We start from the raw sequence: 24,476 nt of genomic DNA on the forward strand, positions 1-24,476 counted from the left end.
CTTTGAGGTCAGATTTGGAGTCTGCAACTTTTCCAGTGTGGGTTCTGTCAGTGAGCCAGTTGGCAACCCATCTTGTGACGTAGGGATTTATACATAGTTTAGTGAGTTTAGCTATAATTCCAGAATGGGGGATGGTGTTGAAAGCCTTTGTGAGGTCAAGATAGGCTGTGTGAACCACCTTACCCTCATCCACGGCTTTGGTGACTGCCTCAAAGAAGTCGATCAGGTTCAGGAGGCATGATCTGCCTTTCACAAACCCAAACTGGGTGGGATCCAGAGTTTGGAGGTTACCAATGTCTTTATTTATGAGTTCCATGATGATACATTCCATGGCCTTGTGACCAGGCTCGTCAGGCTAATAGGTCGATAGTTCCCAGGATCAGTGGTGGCTTCCCCTTTGTGGAGTGGGATAACTGTTGCTGTGCACCATTCAGTGGGCACAAAGCCTGATGCAAGGCTATTATTGAACATGGTGCTTAAGTGGGGAGCCAGTTAGTTTTGAAGTTCATGTAGGACGCAGGCTGGGATGTTGTCTGGTCCCATGGATGCTGTGTTTTTGACTTTAGAGAGTGCAGCTTTTACCTGCATAGTTGTGATTACAGGGACTCTCCATTCTTCCTGTATAGATATGGGCCCTTTAGGGGGTGAGATGGGGGTAAGGTTAGCACTGAACCGATCTGACAGGATGTTGGCAATATCAGTTGTTCCTGTAATTTTTGTGCCTTTGTGCTGTAACTCAGAGCAGATCTGGGTGTTGCCATCTAGATTCTTTTTTTTTTTTCAAAACAAGTTTATTGTTTTAACATATAAGAGAAATATCATAACAATTTTATACAAATAATTAAAAATAGGTATTATTATAATATTCAACAAAACAACTAAAGTATTTACAAAGACATCCACTACAATCAGATCAATTAATTAAACTAAAATACTGTGCTATTGAAATTAGAATTTTTTTAACAAATTTTGTAAATTATCCCATACAATAAAATGTGATGTTTTTCTAGTTGTTCTCATTCTAATTGTGCTTATTTCCATATGACACATTATATTCATAACATTTTTAAATTCATTGAACGAAGGAGGTGTATCTGAAATCAATTTCTAGTTATTATTTTCCTAGCCACTGCTAGGATAGACCATAACAAGGGAAGCTTAATCTTTTTAACACATTGAGGTACAGGTGTGTTGAATAATATAAGAGACTTAGAAATAATGAAATTATCTGTAAAAGAGCCTGCAAAAATTCATTAATTGACTTCCAGTATTCTTTCAACTTCATACAGTCATAAAACATATGAGCCCAGTCAGCATTAATTTCTACATTACATCTCTTACATAGATTATCTTTATTATTAATTTTATTCATCATCAAAGGTGTATAAAAGATCTATGTAAAAATTTCCATGTATAAAGTCTCCAGACAATGGAAGATGTAGTTCTATAAGCAGATTCAATATATATTGTTTATCTTGTTGAGTTGGTGGGTCCCCATTAATAGAGGTGAAATAATTCAGTATGAATCTACATTGTAAAAGTTTCTTGTCTGATAATTTTATGTATATATGAAAGTTTACCTTTATCAGAAACTTTATGCTGTAAATTTATTATCAAGTAATCAATCAGTTTTGGAATAGATTCTTTAACTGTTATAGACATTAGATCTATTCTATCAATGAGATGTTGTCTAAAGATCTGAACCTCTAACCAGCAAGTTTCTCTTAGATCAAATTCTTGTTTTAAGAAATCTAGATTTTTAACTTTATTATCAGATATCAGCTGATACCAGTACTTTAGATTATTATCTATAGCTAAATGAGCTCCTTCAAGTAGATGACATAAGCATACCCTGAGTATACATTATAGGAATACAATAAATTCCATTCCTATACTTAGGGTGCATGAATATAAAGATAACTAATAATAATATTTAATGGGTAACAGACCATATGTTTAGGTGTAATAGGTGAAGTACAAAATTCTTTTAGCAACCACAACATGGAGTTATTTATAATCATATTTTTATGTGTTAAGGAGATTTTCATGAAGTGCATACTAATTAGCTCCCAATAAGCCATCTAGATTCTTGATATAGCTATAGAATGATTTGTGGTTGTCCTTGGATTTAGTGGTGATTTTGTTTTTGTAGCTAGTTTTGGAGGATCTTATAAGGGATCTCAGCTTCTTACTGAGGCTGACCAGGGAGCTCCTCCACTCATGGGATTTTACTCTCTTTTGCAACAGTTTCTTCCGTCTGTTGTACAGTTTGTTTATGGCAGGGGACCACCAGATTGGCTTCCTTTTTTTGGATGATAGTGTCTTGGTTCTGTTTGGGATAGCACGATCCATGCACTCGTGTAAGTGCTCAAAACTTCTAATTGCCATGGAATAAAGCAAAGAAAATGTTCTAATTCATTTGTGGAGCTTTAAGTCTTGTTCCTTGATTATTTTATATGGGTCATGCTTTGTGTTGTTTTTCCTTCAGTGTCTCTTTGTGTATCTCCAGCAATGGGGGGCATGCTTTATATTGTTTTTCCTTCAGTGTCTGTTTGTCTATTACTAGAAGTGGGGGGTCATGCTTTATGTTGTTTTTCCTTCAGTGTCTCTGTCTATTATCAGAAATGGGGGGTCATGCTTTATGTTGTTTTTCCTTCAGTGTCTCTTTGTGTGGTTCCAGCAATGGGGCGGGATGCTTTATATTGTTTCTCCTCTTGACTTGACTCTGATTTATTAAATTTAATGTGAAATTCTCATGGAGCACTGTGGTACTTCAGTTCACAAACAGGACACGAGGCAACAAATAGTCACACATTTTCCTTGTTGGTCAATGACCTTTTGTAATAGTATCTTGAATATTTTAGTTAAACATCCCTCTAAGCTTTGTGTCTATGGGTGGGTACACAGAGGTTTTTATTTGTTTAGATTTTAACATTTGCCATAGGATTGCCACCAGCTGAGACAAAAAGATGTGGTTTGAGCTATTTTCACCTTTGGTATGCCAGCCACCTATAATGAAATGCTGCGTATTATGCAATAATGATAGCATTGGCAGTCTTTAAAGACAAAGCTTCTAGGTATCTGCTTGTATAATTTAGGCTAGTTAATACACCATACCTGACTTTGGTAAAGACTTTATGATGTCATTAGCTATCATTCTGAATGGTATTTCTATTATAGAAATAAGGGCCTTATTAGGTTTCATAGAGGAGTCCAGTGATACCAGTATTTTACAGCCTAGTACCAACCTATGAACCTATATCCCAAAGGAACTATAGCCTAGGAAGACAGCTATAGCTTACAAAGATATCCATCTGGAGCATTTCGGCCTAGGCCTCTTCTGAAAATAGGCCCTGTCTTAGTCAGATTTTCCTGGTAAACAAATGTTAAATAAATAAAAATCAAAACAAAGAGGAATATTTTATTCCCTCCCTCACCAGTCAGGATTTATGAAAGATGAAAAGTCTGACCAAGAGAAGAGCACAGAAGGTGAATAAATCCTAATACTTTACTTAATGATTTACTTTAAGAGTTTTAAAGTAGCACTTTACTCCCTGTGAAAGATCAGAGCTACCAGACTGACTTGCTCAGCCTATGACCAGTTCTCCCTTTTGGCTACTGACTTGAAGTTCAGCATGAAGGGTTCTAGGACATAATTTGCTGCCATTTCCTGTCAGGAACAGCTGACCCTTTTTATCCTTTAACTTATAAGAGTAGAATGGGGAATACTTATTCCAAACAAAACCAACAGAGGATCCTCATCCAGTAAATGCTTCTGAAATCTAGCAACCTAGCAAGCTGGACTTGTCAGTCCTTTCTTGCTGAATCTTTGCTATTTTCAGTGTAACAGAGTAATTATATTGTAGGATTTGAAGCATGGCCTTGAACATTTCTTCTTTTATATAACAAGTGCTGCAGTGGTACCAACATGCATTATACTATGTACCAAAATGCCAAACATCTCCATCAGTGTTAAAAGTTTGGCATCCTTCTTAAACTGTCCAGATTTTCACAGAATGGCCAGATTTTTGCCTTATGTTTTTGGTCTGTTCCTCATAAAATTTGTAATTTTCTGAGAAATTATGATAATTGAAATCACTAAATAATGCCATACATTTAAGTTTCAGATTTCATATCATTCAGAAAATACATGCAAGCATAAATCATATTATTCTAGCAACTTCCTAAGCCTGTAGGTTCATAGGCGATTACTAGCCTAATGGCACAAGAGCCTTCATAAGCCTAGCCAATAATACTCAGGATATGACAATGCTATATCTTAATTCCCCAGATATGGGATGGAGTAGTATTAGGGTTGTGGGTCTTTGGGTGTTGGAGCCCTGAGTAATTTTACAGACTGTCTCTGTCTATAAGGGACATGGGCAGTACCCTAAGAGTGACTTTACGGTTTCCCATCCATTTCTCTAAACTCTTTTTGAAGAGAATGAAGGGTGTGCTTTGTTTTATGAAGATGGGAAGTTTATTCCATAGATGAGGTATTCTTTGGGATACGAATCTGTCTCACCTGCAAGTTCTGTTAAAATCACAAATAAGGTTCAGGTCTATGGAACTTGTAACCCTTGTATAACTTTTTTGCAAATATGTAACATTTTCATTAAGGCTGGATCAGTGAATGCCTTAAAAGTCAGAACTTCAGAACAAACCAGCTCCCCACCTAACCACCATGTTCAATCATAGTCTCACATCAGGCTTTGTGCCTACTGAATGGCGCACAGCAACAGTTATCCCACTCCACAAAGGGGGAGCCACCACTGATCCCGGGAACTATCGCCCTATTAGCCTGACGAGCCTGTTCTGCAAGGCCATGGAATGTATCATCATGGAACTCATAAACAAAGACATTGGTAACCTCCAAACTCTGGACCCCACCCAGTTCAGGTTTGTGAAAGGCAGATCATGCCTTCTGAACATGATCAACTTCGCTGAGGCAGTCACCAAAGCCGTAGATGAGGGTAAGGTGATTCACACAGCCTATCATGACCTCGCGAAGGATTTCGACACCATCCCCTATTCTGGAATTATAGCTAAACTCACTAAACTAGGCATAAATCCCTATGTCACAAGATGGGTTGCCAACTGGCTCACTGATAGAACCCACACTGTAAAAGTTGCAGACTCCAAATCTGACTTCAAACCAGTGACAAGTGGACTACCACAGGGTTCCGTCCTGGGACCTCTCCTGTTTGGTATCTACTTCTCTAAAGTACAGACTGACACAGAAGGCCTCTGGATAATGAAGTTTGCAGATGACTGCAAACTGGGAGCCATAGTCGAGTCCCCAAATAATGTGGGCATCCTACAGAAGGGCCTCACTGAGACAGATGCCTGGTGCCAGAGGCATGGCCTCAAGCTCAATGCCATAAAGTGCAATGTCATCCCCTTTGGTAAAAACTCTGTACCCATGAACTGCCACATAAACGGCAGTCTAATTAATTCCGAATGTGTGATAAGAGTGCTTGGGACCCAGGTGGACAGTAGTCTCTCCTTTGATAATCACATCGCCACAGTAGTCAGGAAATCCTTCTATGTGGCACACCTCATCAAAAAAAGGGTTCTCATCCAGGAAAAAAGAGGTCATTGTTCCCCTCTACTCGGCACTCATTAGACCCATTATAGAGTACAATGCCCCTTTTTGAATGTACCTCACAAGACATCTGCATCAGCTGGAAAGGCCACGGAAGTACCTCACAAAGAGGATTACTGGCCTCAAACAGATGCCCTGCACTGACCATCTCAAAAACCTCCAGCTTTACTCTGTAGCATATCGCCTACTCCGAGGTGATCTCTGCCTAACATATAAAGATATGTTAAACCCAGAACTGTTGGACATGCTACACCTAATGAAATCCCAATCCCTCTGAGCTACATGCTCTAGGGACCTAAACCTTGTCATCAGAATAAACAGGACATGCTGGAGGGATAGATTCCTTTCCCACAGACTTCCTATACTCTGGAACAAGCTACCCATCTATGTCAAGCAAAGTTCCTCATTAGCACTCTTCAAGAAAAATCTTGATGAGCAGATGGGAAATAGGAAATACACCCCAGGGATCACTTCTGTGGCTCTGCTCGACAGGGGCACAGGAAATTAACTATCTTGGGTGGCATAAGCCAAGGAATATTGTTGGCTAGGCTTACTTAGGGCCTTGGGCCGATAGCCTAGTACCTACCTATAAAGCTATAAGTCCTCTCTCAATAAAAAAATATGAGACAGAGTAAACGGATTGGGCCATTAGTTAGTCTGCATAAGATGTGTCTTATGCTTTGTATTTTTTTTAGTGAGAAACCTCTCAGCCCACTCCAGTTGGTGTAAGTGCCCAGTTAGATACATGCAGAAGCATACCTCTCAACCTGGAAATATCAAAAATCTGGACAAGGCCCATGAAAAATAGGTACAAATCTGTACGCTGATTAACATAAAATTTGCATACATAATTACGTAACCCCATCCACTCAAATGGGATTATGGGATACCAACTTTCAAAAGCAAACTGAAGAACAGACAACTAAAATATAGCACCAGAGTCCCCCTGTAGCCATTCCAATGTCCCATTACCTAGTTATTTCGCCCCATTTACCATAAACACTAATGTTTGCATGCAACTTTACTTCTGCAATGATTATTTGGATTTTATTTTTACATTTTAGCACAATGCTTAACCATTAACAGACATCTGCTAAACAAAGTAATACCAGGGGGATTGTTGATCTCACACACTTGTCAGCTACCTGTATAATCGACCAAATGCAGTCAATTACACAGATGTCAACCAAAATCCCTGTCGACCAAACCAATGGAGCTCATACTGACACAAAAGTATGGATTAATGTTTTGTGTCCAATGCATTTCACAAGGGAGATTCTTTTGAACTATTTCTACATTTTATCATGGCGTTAGTATCATGTCAGTACACATCACCCTGTTAATACCACTTAACCCTGGGGGGGGTTAGGAGGGTAGCCTAATGATTAAAGTGTTTGTCTTACAAACACAAGGTGCAGGGTTTGAGTCTCACAAGGGATAATTGGCTAGGCTTAAAGAAAATGTCTCGCAAGGGTAGTTAGCCTAGTACTAATCTATGAATCTATGAATAAGTATCTGTTACACAGATTAAAGGCAGATCTGTAACTCAGAGCATCACCAGATTGTACAATACGCATCTATCACAAATAAAAAGTTCAGTTTTTTGCCAGCTTTTAGACCCATTCTGGATTCCGATAAAAAAGAATCACACATAAACCTGGGAAGGCAGGTTCCGGACTTCCAGGAAACTTTTATTCAAAAGCCTAGTAACTTATTATGAATCAGTATGAGCATTTCATTTTTATATGCCACAAACATCAAATGCTTGCACACAATCATGACTGCTATGAGACTTCTCAGTACGTTGAAATGATTTACCAGTCATGTAGTCTCCGATCCAGTGATACGGCTACTGGTTAAAGGACATAAGAACAGGCTGCTACAGTACATAAAGTTTCCAACAGGGGTGGTCAGTTAGTTCCTCTGGTCACTGTTTCAGTATTTCAGCCATTGCTAATGATTATTTCTTTTAACATATCAGTGTGTGTATGTGTGTGGGGGGTCTTTTGTGCATCACAAAAACTCATAAGCTTGTGCAGTTGACTTATTACAAGCTTAAAAGACTGCTGGGATATTACTTTGGATTAGAAATAAATTACAGTTTCAGAATATTATAGAACTAGATATGAAAAAAGTGAAAAAAAATAATTTTAGGAAGAGAAACAGTGCATGCACTGATATTGGATTAACATAACTGGAACAATGAATCGGCATTTTCTTCATTGGGTTCAGACAACTCAATGTGGTTTAAGTTCTGTGACTAAGTGGAAATGTATATGCTGCAGCAAAAGAAAAAAAAATTAAGCAAAAGAGTGCTAATGTCAAAATCCTTACTAAGCTATATTTTTCTCCCCCAAGCCTTATATTTTTATGCACTATAAACTATTTTCTTTAGAATGTTTTGCAACTACTTAATTCTTATAAAGTGACGTGATATCTCCCACTAAAACAGAGGGTATTTTTTGGCAGAACGTGTGTTAGAAGTTACATCTTGTATATTGGAAAATCAATGTTTGACTTCTTTGAGGAGGGGCACAGATGAAAGAAAACTGTTCAAAGATATCGCTACATTTAAATTCATAATGCAGGGGAACAAATCTCTTGGATAAATATTCGGGTTAATTTGCCAGATGCTAAGTACTATTGCCACTTAAGCTGCCAACAAAAGAAGCTAGAGAAAGGTTTATTGCAATATTCGGTTAGCTCGGCTTAAAAATTAAACTTCTGATTAAGGAGTACCAATAATTTACTACACATGAGTTTGCCTGACAAATTATATGAATTTGTTGTTTTTGTTGAGAGTTTTCTATTTTTTTACACATACACCTTACCTGAACTTGTCCGTTCCACTCGGCGCTCGCATATTCCCATAATAATCCATTTATAAGTGTGTCCTTCTTGCAGGAAGCCAGATCCATTTAGAAAAGCAGTCGTTACTTCCTTCCCGCTCACACACATTCAAAAACACACTGGAAATGCATGCACAATATACGTGAGTGCTGAATTCCAACAGGCTGATGGAGCTGACATCATCACGCATGCGCAGTGATGTCAGCAACATGCAGGACAAAAAAATTAAAAAAAAAAAACCACTGGGAAAATCAGAAATGAAGGGTTGCCACTCGGGAATCGTGGCACCCCATTTTTTGACCCAAAACTCGGCAAAAAACGGATAATTCGGGACGTTTGGGAGGTATGTGCAGAAGTGAGCACTGTATTCGATTATGGGCCTTTTGAGGGCCAAGTACAATGGCACTATGACTTCCTTTGATGTTGATGCCATGCCATTAATTGTACGCTGAGTCACACAAAAGGATTTCCTCACTACTGTAGCTAAGTTTAGGTTACTATCTATGTGAGTTTCTAAGCCCCTCATCACTAGGTCTTCTTTTAAGGGTGTGTTATCAATATTATAATTTGCATGGATATCTGATTTACTGAAAGGTGTGATTATGCATTTTTTTGCATTTAGTCTCACACCATGGTTTTGGCACCAGTCATTTGTCTTATTTAGGCCTGTTTGTAGGAAGTCAACATTGCCTGGTGGTGTAGTGGTGCAGTAGTTATTATTTTTTTCTCACAGCTAGAGGTTGTCTGGTTTAATTCTCATCTGGGATGCCTTATGTGTGGAGCCTGCTTGTCATCTCTGCATTTATGTGGGTTTCCTCTGGGTGCTCCGGTTTCCTACCACATTCCAAAGACATGCATCTGGAGCATTTCTATGCAGGCCTCAGCTGAAAATGGGCTCTCTCCCAGTTGGACTTTCCTAGTAAACAAATGTTAACTAAATAAATATAATTTGGAGATTCAATTATTTCTTCCAACTTACAGGCATCAGCAAATTTGGTTGAGCCAGAGGCCCCCAACATCAGCATTCACTTCAGTGAAGTATATACCAAACAGGAAGGGTCCCAACACTGAGCCTTGTGGGACATCATTAGTAATAGCTTTCTTATCAGAAGTGGATTCAACTATATGGGAAACATGAGTACTGTTAGTCAGCCAGTTAGCTAACCATCTGACAATGTAGGGATTTATGCATAACTTAGTACGTTTATCTATGCTGCCTGAGTGGGGGATTGTGTCAAAAGCTTTGGCCAGGTCTAAATAAGTGGGGTGTATCATTTTGCTCCCATCCATGGAACTGATCTCAAAGAAATCCACCAGACTGAGCAGGCAAGACTTCCCTTTGACAAAGCCAAATTGGGTCTGGTCCAGTTTTTGGAGAGTTCCTATGTAATTATTGATCAGGTCCAAGATAATTTTCTCCATGACCTTGCAGATAAGACTGGTCAAGCTTATTGATCTGTAGTTCCCTGGACCAATTGATGCCCCCCCCCCTTGTACAGAAGGATGAATGTTGCAGTCCTCCATTCTTCTGGGACAAAGTCCGTATGGAGGCTGCGATTAAAGAGGGTATCTACTGGTGCTGATAGATTCTGTTTTAAGCTATTTAAGAAGTATCCCGTAATGTTGTCAGAACCCATGGAGGCTGTGTTTTCAGCTTTAGTAAGCACAGTAAGGAGCTGTTCCCTTGTAATGACCAGTAGGGGGATGATTTCAGGTATTTCTTTGGGTGTAGTAGGAGGTAATGGGGGTAGAGTTTGGAATTAACTTGTTGGTCAGCTGATTTGCTATAGTTTCAGGCTGGGTGTAAGTGTTATCATTCATGATTAACTCAGCACATATTTGAGCATTTCCCATGCGGTTTCAAACATAATTAAAAAAAGTCTTATGGCTATCTTTCACCTGGGAGGCTATTTTTGTCTCACAGTCTGTCAAAGTTGGGGATTCCACCTCTATCAGCAGACCAGTTACCAGTGGTGTATCACAAAGATCTATACTGGGCCCCCTACTGTTTGGAATCTATTTATCAGGAGTCCAGTTGAATATAGATGGACTGTGGCTTACCAAGTTTGCCGATGACTGCAAATGGATGCAATAATTGAGTCCCCCAACGATGATGACATACTACAAAAAGAGCTTACACAGACAAATGATTGGTGCCAAAGCCACAGACTTAACGCATTTTTTTGTGTTTAGTTTACCATCACTTTTGGCCAAGGGGAAGTCCCTGCAAATTACAGTATTAACAGTTCCCCCCTTAGCTCAAACCCTGTGGTGAGAGATTTGGGAACACAGGTTGACAGAAACTTTAACTTCAATCACCATGTGTCCACAGTGGTAAGGAAGGCCTTCTATGTTACACATCTCATAAGCAAGGGCATCACATCTAGCGCTAAGGATGTTATAACTCCCCTGTACTCATCCCTCATCAGACCACTAACAGAGCACAGTGCTTCCTTCTGTATGCACCTCACCAGACACCTGCAGCAGCTGGAGACACCTCTGAAGTTTCTCATCAAAAAAATTCAGGGCCTTCAACACATGACCTACATGGACAGACTGTAGGCCCTGTCACTGTACTCTGTATCTTATAGGTTGCTGAGAGTCGACTTGTGCCTGGGCTACAGATCAGTCTCTGACCCTGCCCTAATGGAAATGCTGCACATGATCAAGTCAAATGGGACAAGATTCACTCACCCTAGGGATCTTAACCTAGCCTGCAACATTAACAGGACATACTGGAGAGACAGATATATCTCACAGAGATTGCCACTCCTCTGGAACAAACTCAAAATTCACGTAAAACAGAACTCCTTAGTGACCCTATTTAAGAGTAACTTAGACAACTGGATGGGAGACTATAAATTTATCCTGGGGCTGTCACCTATGTCCCCCTTGGATAAGGGCAGTTGCTGCTGATCATAGACTTGCACTGTAAATATAGATCATACAACGTGGTCAATAAGGGTATAACATGGCTAGACTTATAAAGGCCCTAGGGCCAACAACCTAGTAACCGTCTATGAACATATGACCCTATGTGCTAAAATTGCTGTACTACTGAATGCCCTATTGATTTGAGTGAGTTTTACATGATGCATATATAGCATGCTCTATTCATGTGTCTTTGAGCTTCATATTCTGTAAATACTATATACTGCATGTAGCATGGTGATCACCTGCTAAGTTGTATAGTCCTGAGTGTTATATAGTACATTTTAATGTTAGTTCATACAAATGTATGTAATATGGAACTTTTCTATCCAGGCCTCCTCTGAAAAGGGGCTTTAACCTATTAGACTTTTCTAGTAATCAAAGGCTAATAACTGACTGACTGACTAACTAACTAACTAATTAACTAACTAAATACAATAGAATGTTAAATGAAAATAATACAGAGCCATACATTTGTTCCTTACTGTTGTTATTTTATATATGTATCACACGTACAACTGGAAGTGGAAAAATACTTTAATGATTTAAATAATCACAAGGAATAAAATGCAAGATTTTCTTCACTCAGAAACACAAATAAAAATGCAATTATGAAATGTTACAATACAGCAGTGCCCTTTCCACTGGTTTGTGTTAAACTTCGAAAACCAGCTAGCAGATGTACCCTCTCCTGTCTGGTTTTCTCCTTAATGTTCTCCTTCCTGCAAGAGGAAACAGACTTACTGACATACGTAGACTTAGTGTCTGTAAGTATTTCACATGACGAAGATGCACTTAGCTTCTTTTCTGAGAAATTCCATTTTTTCACTTCTAACCTCAGCAGTTCAGCTCCTCAATTATTAAATTAATTAAATCAAATTGAGCTTCTGTGGAGAACTGCTAGCTAACAATATATTCTAGTTTTCCCAGCCTTAGCCGACTCACGGAATAAGGAATACTGAATTTTCCTTGGATATCTTGTTCTTCTTTCGGCTTTTTCCGGTTAGGGGTCGCCATAGCAGATCACCTGTCCGCTCATGATTGGCAGTATCATTTTACAGTGTCGAGATGCCAGCCCAGCACCCAACCTTCCACAGAAGGCACACACACACACGCACTCACACCTAGGGCCAATTTAGAGTATCCAATCCACCTACAGCATGTCTTTGGAATGTGGGAGGAAAACGGAGCACCCGGGGGAAACCCACATGACCACAGGGAGGATATGGAGACTCCACACAGAAGGCACCCCAGCCGTGGATCGAAACAGAGAACTTCTTGCTCTAAGGTCACAACGCGAACCACTGCACCACCGCGGACGCCCTCCCCTTGGATATCTGCATCCTGTTAATTCTTTTAAGCCTAGGCCAGAACAAGTTTTTCAGTGACACAACTTCCCCCATGCAGCACCATTCATTTAACAAAATATATTTGACTTGCTTTTCTTTTAATTGCATTCATATAATAAACTTTCAGCAGCAATATACTCTGTTGCCACATTGCTGTGTGATAGCTTGAATTTTTTTCTTATTAAAAAATAGACTTTTGTTTTCATAGTAGAAAACTTAAACTTTATTAAATTGCAATCTTCATACAGCAGTAGCTCCCTAGCTCAGACTTGACTTGTCTAAAAAAGCCCATCACCATGGATTATTTATTTATTTTTGTAAACCTTAATATTTATTTTAGAAATGAAAAAAGAAAGATGTGTTATTCTGATACTATTTATCAATGCATGGCTAATGAATACTAGATTATATCCAGCTACACATCCAATCACCCATACATTCAACCCATACATTCATTTTCAATGAAATTCTGCAAGAACATGTATGTAAGTGTTTACCAATATGAAAATATACATAAAATAATAAAGCTAGATATCATGCTAGTGATACAGAACTGTGTACTCTAGGATGGGGCATTTTCCTAAAACTGCATTTGATTAGTACTCGGTAATGTTTGTGATTATTAAACACAGACATACTAAGTGGCACTAGATGGTGGTCTGGGGCCACTACAAGTCTGTGATGAATTAAATGTAATGGATATGCCATTCATATGTAGGATGTCAAAAGGCCCCAGCCTTCTTAACTTCTGAATTAATCAAGATTTAACATCTTTGCCAATGCAGATCTGGGATGTCTGAAGCTATGAACTTAATGCAATCTTTTTTAATTTTTCCTCCTAAATGATAGACGTACAGATGCATACGCAGGCTGGTATAAACTCAGGTGTTGTTGCTTCTAGTGTCTTAGATCAACCACTAAACTTAGATTGGTTAATTGCTGCTAAAAAAGAGGAATGTTAACCCTCCACCCCTTCTCACAAGACAGGTCCGTGACTCAAGCGTACAACTCTACTTGACGATCCAGATATCTGTGATGATGATGATATATGGCGAATATAGTAATAATAATAATAACAATTAGCTGCTCCGGGCATGCACCACCTTACTTAATACAAATTTTGTTAGAATGATCTGTTGGCAAAATAGGTCTCAAGTAAAGGCACATTTACCGGTTAATGTTTTGCTGCACTCTAGCATAGACTTGAGTGAAAAAGAATAAGCTTAACAGATCATACATCTGTCTTCCATTTGATAGAGTTAGTATTTAAACCTCTGCTGTATGCCTCTCCTTTCAGTAATTTTTGTTTTTATCTGTACAGATCTTCAGAGACTACTGGAAACACTGGAGCAGAGAATGGAGGTTTCAGGACAAATAGCCAAGTATGTGTCCATTTAGCACTTATAAGTTATGTTATTCTGCATTTGTACTGCAACAAGGCAAATAATGCACATCAGTGGAACCAATCATATACAAATCAAATAAGTCAGTTTGCTGGTGCATCTGACAAGCAAAGCATTTTTGTCTTTATTCCAAATTGATATTAGTGCACTTCTTCAACAGATGCAGTATTTTGAGGTGAAATCACAGCCTGCATGATTCAGTTTTAGACTCACATCAGAGCAGCCATAGTCTGGCGTTCCAGCATTGTATGTGTGTTAAAGAATGTTTATGGAAGGAATGCTGCAACTTTGAAGTAAACATGGTTAGACGACAGTTGGGAGTACTGTGGCATTTCACTATAAGCTGAATGCTTAAGGTTATTATAGCAGTGATCTATATCCATACAGCTTTTTTTCCAAGACCAGGGAGAGTTTATTTAATAACTTCACTGTTGGAGTCTATGTTTAGCCATCAAATGGAACTTCCATTGAAAGGCTGAACATTGAATCCTATCCATCAAACATTTATTCAGCGATTGCTCATTTCATTGACAGGGAAAGTAACTAGTTGGCCACTACTTCCCTGTGTGCCCCACCGCAGTATTTCAAACCCATCCAGGAGGGGGGCTTTGCTCCCTGCAATTATATATACCAACTCAGAGACTGCACTACAGTGGGGAAAAGGGCAGATGGGGAAGTGGTTGTCAACTAATTACTTTCCCCATCTATTAAATGAACACTCGCTGAATGAACACTACAGTTGGAATGATTTTAGTTGTGGCACTATGACCAGAACGTTTTTAGTTATGGTACAACACTACAGCCAGAATAGTTCCAATTATGGCACTAGAGCTGGAATGCTTCTAGTTATGGTACAACACTACACCCAAAATGGTTCTAGTTATGGTACAACACTACAGCCAAAATGGTTCTAGTTATGGTACAACACTGCAGCCAGAATGGTTCTAGTTATTTTTATTTTATTTATTTTTATTTTACATTTGTTGACTGGGCTAGTCTAGCTGGATACATGTCCATTTTCAGTAGAGGCCCAGGGAGATAAGCTCCAAACATAATCAAATTACAAAATAAAATTGCAAAAAATAGAAAATTACAAAATAAAAATGCAGTACTTGCACTAATAGCTTTCATATGTAGATAAGCTCAAATCATAGCAAAATTACTATATATAATACTTAAAAGTTTCTAAAGTTCTACTACATAAGAGATTTTAATAGTGTATAGGTTACAATTAAATGAAAAGTTTGTCTAAGAAGAGGAAAAGTAGTTTAGAGTCTTTGCATGGGTTTTTAGATTTAACGAGGTCAGGTACACTTTGAGGTTCTCATGTTGCCATTTGTATGTCAATGTAGGGGAACATGAGATGAAGGTAGAGAACAAATGATACAAATGAGGGCTGGACTATAGTTAGCTTCTAGGATTGAAGGAAGAGAGGGGACAGAGCCCGTAAGGAGGGTATAAGGCAAGAAGAGATAGTAATAAGAAAAGTGAGGATCAGTCAGGTTTAGAGCAGGGACAGAGCCAATGATTTTTCATAAGTTATTTGAGGTATTTTTTGTAGAGAAATGTAGATGAGAGAGATGTGAGTGACATTGGAAGCTTGTTCCATATTTTCCCACAATGTTGGTAAAAAGGGGGTCTCCAGCTTTGTTATCAGATTTGATATTGGCGATTAGTAACTTGTTAGCTGAACGAAGTGTTGCAAGATTTTTGTATGGGGAGATAAGGTTAGAGAGGATTGGAGTATTATTTGGGTGATGAAGGATTTTTTGTGTGATCAGTAGTTGATTGTATACCAGCTGGTTTTGTAGTTCAAACCACCCGAGTTGTTTAAGGTTGTGACAGTGGTGGGTTCTAAAAGGGGTGCCAGTGGCAAATCTTGTTATATTGTTATAGCTAGTTTCGAGCTTACTTAGATTAGATTTTGATAGGTTGGTATATATAGCAGAAGCATAGAATAGGGTAGAAGTGAGGTGGGTCTGGGCGATGGTGGTTCTAGCTAGAGGTGTGAGGTAAGGTTTAATTCTATACAAGGAGCCAAGTTTTCTATTGACCATCAGTATAGTATTGTTGATATGATTGTCATAGCTGAGGTTAATATCTATGGTAATGCCCAGGAGACGTGTAGTAGTATCAGGGGAAATAATGGTACCGTTGTTAGAGGTAATTGTGAAATGGATAGATGGAGACTTTTGGGTGGGAGCAAAAAGTAACAATTTTGTTTTTTTTGGGGTTAAGGAGGAGGCAGTGGTCAGTAAACCAATTTTCAACAGTGTTAAATACTGTTTGGGTAAGAGTTTGAAGAGAGATAGATGAATTAGAAGAACATATTAGAGTCGAATCATCGGCATATTGAATACAGGTGGCTTGAGGAAAAACAGTATTGAAGTCGTTAATGAAAATGGAAAATAAAAGAGGGCCTAATATAGAGCCTTGAGGGACTCCAATGTTTACGGGAGGGGTGTTGATAGATTATTATCCCAAACCACTGCTTGCTGTCTGTTTTTTAGATAGGATGTAAACCAAAGTATTGCTTGAGGGTCAAGAGATTGTGCTTTTAGCACACTGATTAGTAAGTCGTGGTTAACCATATCAAAGGCTTGTGATAGGTCAATAAATATGGTACAACACTGCAGCCAGAATGGTTCTAGTTATGGTTCTACACTACAGCTGGAATGGGACTAGTTATGGTACAACACTACAACCACAATGGTTTGAGTTATGGTACTATACTACTTCCAGAACAGTCCGAGTTATGGCACTACACTACAGCCAGAAAAGTTTGAATTATGGCACTGCAGATGGAATGCTTCTAGTTATGGTACAACACTGCAGCCAGAATGGTTCTAGTTATGGTTCTACACTACAGCTGGAATGGTTCTATTTATGGTACAACACCACATTCACATGATCATGGTTATTATACCATATAGCCATAGCAGTTCTATTGTGGTATTTCTTTATCATTACTGCAGACAGAATGGTTCTGGTTATAATAATGCATTACAACCACAATGTTTCTAGCTGTGATGCTACAATGTAGCCAGATAGTTCTGTGATTACTGTAGTTTCATTATTTCACACTCATGACTATCATGATTTATGGCTGTGCATTACTATCAGAATAGTTGCAGTTCTTTTACTGCATCACATCATCACATCATATACAGGGTTAGTAGGGTTCATTTATTTATGTATTTATTTAATTGCTTTTCATTAGGTAAGTGAACTGGCCCTAAAACATTTGTCAGCTACAATCCAAACCATAAGGCAAATTCAGAACACATTCACATGTGACAAAGAGAGCTATATAGACTTAATACCTTAAAAGTACTTTGCTAAACAAAGAAAATGACAACTAATACTTGCATACTGTACATGAAGTTGAAGCTAGTTTTAGACATGGCAGAATGCATTTAAACAGTGTGTTTAAATTATACATTTACGTAAGTAATTGAAAATGGAAATACATTACAACTGCAATTAAGAAGTAAAATATGTCCAAGCTTTAATGGAGAGGAAGCAGTCACTGAAGATAAAGAACTGTACAGCTACTGTCAAACTTAAATGTATACAATAGCTTCAATATATATTTCACCAATGGTTTGATTAAAAGAAAGTATGCATATGTGGGTACCATCCTAACAACAAAGAATGTAAGACAGGCATTTGGCCTTATGTTTGTTTCTTTCCTAGTGGAGGTCAGTAATAATCATTAAAGCGCCACTGTTGGTACAGTCTAAAAAATGAATGCATTTTTTATCTTCTTATTAAGTTCTACACAAACAAGCCTGCCGCCAGCAGAATAAGTGGTTATTTTAATTAACAAAACAAAAAACTTTTGCACTTGTCTTTACAGAAAAAAAACGTTGAATTACAAAAATAATGAAGTGCTTTCATCCTGTAACAACATACAGCCTTATCAAAACTGATAAACTTGTGAAGACAAGTGAAGACATTTCTCTTGGTTATTTTACAAGTTTATCAGCACCTTTTGGCTGTGGATCTTCTTGCTGCTTTGTTATCTTTATTTGTTATATTTTTTCTAATCTTGAATGTCTTCCTATGGTACAAACATCCTGATGCAATCTTTCTTGGAAAGCTCCATTTTGTCCATAATGCTCTCTGAAGGCTGAGTTGATGAAAATAATACACTCTAGTCTCACTAGTCAGATTACAATTCCATTCACTTAGAATAAAGGTTGTGAAATACAATTAATTTTGAGAATCCCCAATAAAACTGTCAATGCCTGATTTGTAGTGAGTTTTGCATATTGATTTCTTGTGTGTTACTTAAGCTATAAAATGTTCTTAAAGAAATAATGAAGAAATAGCTGAGATAGCAATTGCTTTTTAAAAAAAAAAAAGTGAAATTTTGTGAACTACAGGACCTGTTTTCCTCTCACTTCCCTTCTCTGTATTAGCTAAAGTATTTTATTCACTGGCTTACAAAGCTTGGGTTTGTTTGTTTGTGACTTTCGGCTTTTCCTGCTCTGGTCCGCTAATGATTGGCAGTAGAGTTTTACGTGCTGGCTTGCTGGGCCTAATGCACCGCCTTCCATGAAGAAACACCTGTTCACACATGTCGCCAAAAAGAAGACGCTCTAACTGAGGATCGAACGGGCGTCTAACTGTGAGGCAACAATGCTACCACAGCACAAGGGTAAATAATAAAATTAAAACTGTCAGCGTTATCCCCCACAACCAGCAAAAAATGAGCAGTAAAAAGCAATACGGAAACCACCAGGCACAGGATTCCCAGGCGCTTCAAAAGCCACAGCAGTCCACTTAGTATTTTAAAAACAAACAGCTTTTTATTCACATCAAGAACTTCATAAGATTTAGCACTTTCGTCTACTGCACCATAGACTTCATCAGGATTAATTAAAAAATATTCTTCACTGGTATTTATACCATTTCAAGCCCATTAATTAACAGCAATTACATAATTAGCTTAAAGCAACAGTAACAGACTACCATATAAGAGTCCCAGTTCTAAAAAACTGCAGATATAAAAACTAAAATAAATAAATTGTATGAATAACTTATTGTTATTCATAAGTAATATTAAAAACCTAATACCAAAAACATGTATTTATGTGTTAAACATACTATACAATGTTCAAATGACAAGCTGAAACTTTACATCTATATAATATAGTGGTGCAACATATTTATGACAATGATATATTCAAATACATATTATTATAATATCCACTATTGTCTTAATTCCAGCACAGGTGTAATAGTAACATTATCATTAATACCAGGGGCACAAGTTGCATTTAATAGCAACTGCCATCTCACCTCTCTCTCTTTCAAAATAGCTTTTATATTTTCCCCCTGGGCTGTGATATAACTATTTCCACAATGTCAAGCCTGAAAGCAGGGCAAGTAGGATTAGCTTCTAGATGTCTATATCGAGCACTATTTTTATCCTTTCTCCTTATATTATAAAGATGTTCTTATATCCTATTTTTAAAAGCTCTTTAGGTTTTCTCTATATAGAATGCAGCACAGGTATTGCACTTAGCTAAATATATCACCTGTTTAGTATTCCAGTTTCCTTTCTTAAAAAATATCTTTGTTTTATTAACGTTCTCAAGAATAATATAGTTGTCCTCTATGACAGCAAAGCAATGTTTTTCTTCGATTTCTTTGGTAGTACCTCTCCTTCAAAATATATAATATTGTTCTTCCATTATATCTGGAAGCAAGCACCTGCCACATTTCTTAATATCTTCGTTGGTTCTTCCTTGTGCTTGTAAACCTCTGTTGTATTCAAATTTATTTTTTTTATTTTTCAAATTCAGGGCAGTTTTATACACAAAATTAGACTTGTGCCCCAAGATTCTATAAACCTCGGCATCACCTTTTAGTTTAGCCCAGTTTCATGTAACTATATTTTTTATTATTTCTGCTGTTGGATTATATTCTAATATTAATGTACTAAAACTATTATTTCCCTCTGTGTTACTATTACTTTCCAATTCTGCTCCTAACAGTGGCTTTTATTTTTTACCCCATTGTCTCATAACATATTGAGAGACATCATTAATCACAAAAATGGGGTATCTCTGTCCTTAAACATTCGGACAATGTTGGCAATCTCCGTTCTCATCTCCTCATAGTCAGAGGTCATCCAAGCAGCTCTTATACACTGCCCTTTCAGTGTACTCTTTTTTTGTTTCCAAGGATGACAACTAGTATATTCTAGATAGGCATTACTAAAAGTACTTTTACTATATATTCTAAATTTAAACCCTTTGTCAGTGTGAGAGATGAATGTATCTAAGTAAGCTATCCCTTAACTATTATAAGAATGTGCAAACTTTAAATTGGTACTAGCAAGATTCAGATATCCTACAAATTATTCAATTTCTTTGATTTATTTGATAGTACCTCTCCACAGAACAAAAATATCATCTAGGAAATGTACATATCTTATAATATTGTCTATATACTGACTCTTGAAAGTATATTCATTCTCCCAACCAAATAATACCATGCTGTTACTATAATTTTCTAGCTCTGTATCCTTAGGAATACATGAAAACAGGTCTTCTACATCTATGGTCAAAAAGTTTAGATCATTGTCCCATATTTCAGCTTTCAGTCTACTTAAAAAGTCCCATGAATCTTTGATCAGATGCTGAACTTTATCATAAATATGTTTTAAGGATCTATCACCACTCTGAATGGAAAGGTCTTGTGCTTGCTTCCAGATATAATGGAAGAACAATATTATATATTTTGAAGGAGAGGTACTACCAAAGAAATCGAAGAAAAACATTGCTTTGCTGTCATACAGGACAACTATATTATTCTTGAGAACGGTAATAAAACAAAGATATTTTTTTAAGAAAGGGAACTGGAATACTAAACAGGTGATATGTTTAGCTAAGTGCAACACCTGTGCTGCATTCTATATAGAGAAAACCTAAAGAGCTATTAAAAACAGGATATATGAACATCTTTATAATATAAGGAGAAAGGATAAAATAGTGCTTGATATAGACATATAGAAGCCAATCCTACTTGCTCTGCCTTCAGGTTTGGCATTGTGGGAATAGTTACATCACAGCCCCGGGGGGGGGGGGGGATATAAAAGCTATTTTGAAAGAGAGAGAGTTGAGATGGCAGTTGCTGTTAAATGCTACACGTACCCCTTGTATTAATGATAATATTACTATTACACCTGTCCTGGAATTAAGACAATACTAGATATAATAATATGTATATGAATATATCATTGTCATAAATATGTTGCACCACTATATTATATAGATGTAAAGTTTCAGCTTGTCATTTGAACATTGTATAGTATGTTTAACACATAAATACATGTTATTGGTATTAGGTTTTTAATATTACTTCTGAATAACAATAGTTATTCATACAGTTTATTTATTTTAATCTTTGGTTCCTAGATCAAGTATATGGCCAGGTAATAAGTAACTTGTTGCTTATCTGGTACTGTCGTGCATTGTCCTGTAAACATCAAATTGTGGCCTCTCTGTTCAAGTTTCAAGACTAAAGTTTAGAACATACTGGTATGTAGATACTACAGACAAAAAGTCAAATAAATGCCTTATTTTTCAGAAAGTTCAGAATAACAATTAAAGAAGTGTCTTGATTTTTATAAATGTTATATATCAAAGAAAATAAGTGAGTGGGCATTGTTGAATAACCTGTTGAAATTCTGCAGGTACTGTGCAAAAATATCTCTTCCTCTGTGTAATAAAATAAAATTGTCAGTCTTGGAGTTTGTTAGGACTCTTGAGAGAGAATATAATGCAGGTTTGAAGGATAATTATCTTTTTAGGAGAATAATTAGTTTTTGTTCTGATTTTTGAAGTTTAACTTTCATTTCATCTTGTATTCATTTACTCTTTTATTTTGGGGAGGAGGTATGTGGACAATAAAAACCTTCAGGATGGTTTTGCAGCACAGCATAGTAACATACCAGCAGGTTACTCATTGCTTAGTTTGGTATTTAGTTCATGGTTATTTTGAAAATGGCAGTATAGCAAAACTGAGAAAAAATGTTTGCGCTATTAAAGTGTCACATTCTTACATTAATTTGATGGCAGCATAATTTCATAAAAAATAATTCCATAAATATCTATTATTTGTTACTTGTTTCATAACAAAATGTGATTACATGTGATTACCAAATGCTGTTTAAATATGTACTGTCAAGATGATGCACCTTGCAGAGCATCCAGTGACCAAAACCTCCTCGAAGTGTACAAACCCTTACGTGCACCTGGGCAATTTCTCCTGCCTTTCTCCCTTGGTCGCCTATGGAATTCACTTCCCCCCCACATTTGAATCACCCAAAACCACTCCACCTTCAAGACTGTGCTCCATTCCCATCCCTCTTCTCACTGGGAATGCTCATGCTCTCACCCAAACTGACTCCCTCTATATCATTTCTGCTGCCCCATCTTTTTTTCTCTCTTCTCAGAACTCACCCTAGTGACCCCATCATTTCATTGCCTCTCCCTTTTTTCTCTCTCATAACTCAGCCTATTCACCTTTCACTGTTCCACTCTCTTGCTCTAATTCTTCCTACCTCTGACCTCGTGAAACTTTGAATACATAAGTGCCTGCACTCCATATTATACTTATGTATTCCAAAATACTTATGTTTTAATTTCATTCAATGCTTTGTTACAACACCTTGCTCAAATGTTATTATTCTGTCTTCGATATCACTGTGTTTTTGGTAGTTTTGAAAATTGCATTGTACTTAACTTTGTTGATATTATTAGCTTTGTAATAAATGTATATGGAGCTTTGCTCCCCGGGTCTCCATTGAAAACGAGCCCATTTTGGCCAATGTACTTTCCAGGTTAACAAACTGCAAATAAATAATAAATAATAATAATTTTAGTGTTTTATATTTACAGTTTTTTAGAACTGGGACTCATATAGGGTAGTTTGTTACTGCTGCTTTAAGCTAATGATGCAGTTGCTGTTACTTAATTAATTCATGGGTTTGAAAATGGTATAAATACCAGTGAAGAATGTTTTTAATTGATTTTGATGAAGCCTATGGTGCAGTATTTATTTATTTTTATTTTATTTTACATTTGTTAACCGGGCTAGTCCAACTGGATACATGTCCATTTTCAGTGGAGGCCCGGGGAGAAAAGCTCCTCTACAGTACTACTATAGTAAGACTAAAACAAAAACTTTATCAGAATATATCAACATATACAAGTAATATCTAATAACATATTCTTTAAACCTTCTGTTAGAATTAAGAACATTTGAGTACAAATATGAGGTACAGTAAGAAGTCTCTCTATTACTTAGAAAAGTGTACAATATGACAGTACAGATAAAGTACCTAGTTAGTCTAATACATCTTTAAAAGAAGATGGAAAGTAGAGATTTTCCTTTATTAGAAGTGAGGTAATAGAAACAGCTTTGTAGAGAGTTATGTAGAGAGTTAGATATACGAGATAAAAGAGAGAGTGGAAAAAATCTCATAGCAGGGAGGTATGAAAGGTTAGTCTTGCAAGAGCAAAGCCAGTGGTTGGAAAAGAAATGTTTAAGTTTAGTTTTAAATAGTGGGATTGATGTTTGAGTGGTGAGGTCTTGAGGTAGTTGATTCCATAGTTTCCCAACTGAGTTTGAGAATGTGGAGTCACCTGCTGAGTTCTTAGAAAGAGAAGTATGAATCAGTATTTTGTTGGAGGAGCGCAGGTTTTTCAGATTGCTATAGGGTTTTATGAGGGTGGAGAGCATTGGGGTATTGTCTGGGTGGTAAAGAGCTTTATGGGCAATTGTAAGTTGGTTAAAATGTATAAGGTTAGGTAATTCTAGCCACCCTAGTTTTTAAGGTTAGAACAAAGGTGCGTCCTATATGGAGATGCTGTAGCAAATCTGGCAATATTATTATAAGGCGTAGTTAGTTTGGTAAGATTATATTTAGAAAGGTTTGTATAGATTGGGGAGGCATATAAAAGGGAAGAGATTAAGTGGGTTCTAGCTATAGTGGTTCTGGCTTCAGGAGTAAGGAAAGATTTAATTCTATACAGAGAGCCTAGTTTTCTGTTAGTTGATTTTATTGTAGAGTCAATGTGTGTGTCAAATTTGAGTTGGTTGTCAATTGTAATGCCTAGTAGTTTGGTGTTATTGTCTGGGGAGATAAGGATGCCATTGTTGGCTGTGAGAGAGAAATTAATGGAGGACAAGATGGTGGGTGTAAAAATCAGGAGTTTGGTTTTCTTTGGGTTAAGGAGGAGACAGTGGTTGGAGAACCATTGCTCTATGGTAGTGAAGGTATTTTGTGTAAGGGAATAAAGTTCTGACTGTGTTGGGGCT

General features: G+C 37.3%; 1 long non-coding RNA gene across 1 annotated transcript in view; it reads left to right on the top strand.

The window, feature by feature from the left end:
• Positions 1-14,055: 14,055 nt before the first annotated feature.
• Positions 14,056-24,476, top strand: part of LOC122807541 — a 38,719-nt gene continuing 28,298 nt past the window's right edge. The window contains exon 1 of the long non-coding RNA XR_006365697.1: positions 14,056-14,117. This is a non-coding gene — a long non-coding RNA (uncharacterized LOC122807541). The remainder of the gene's footprint in view (positions 14,118-24,476) is intronic.

Source organism: Protopterus annectens, chromosome 7.part1 (genome assembly GCF_019279795.1).
Source record: "Protopterus annectens isolate FY-2018-M chromosome 7.part1, PAN1.0, whole genome shotgun sequence".
NCBI lineage: Eukaryota > Metazoa > Chordata > Ceratodontiformes > Protopteridae > Protopterus > Protopterus annectens.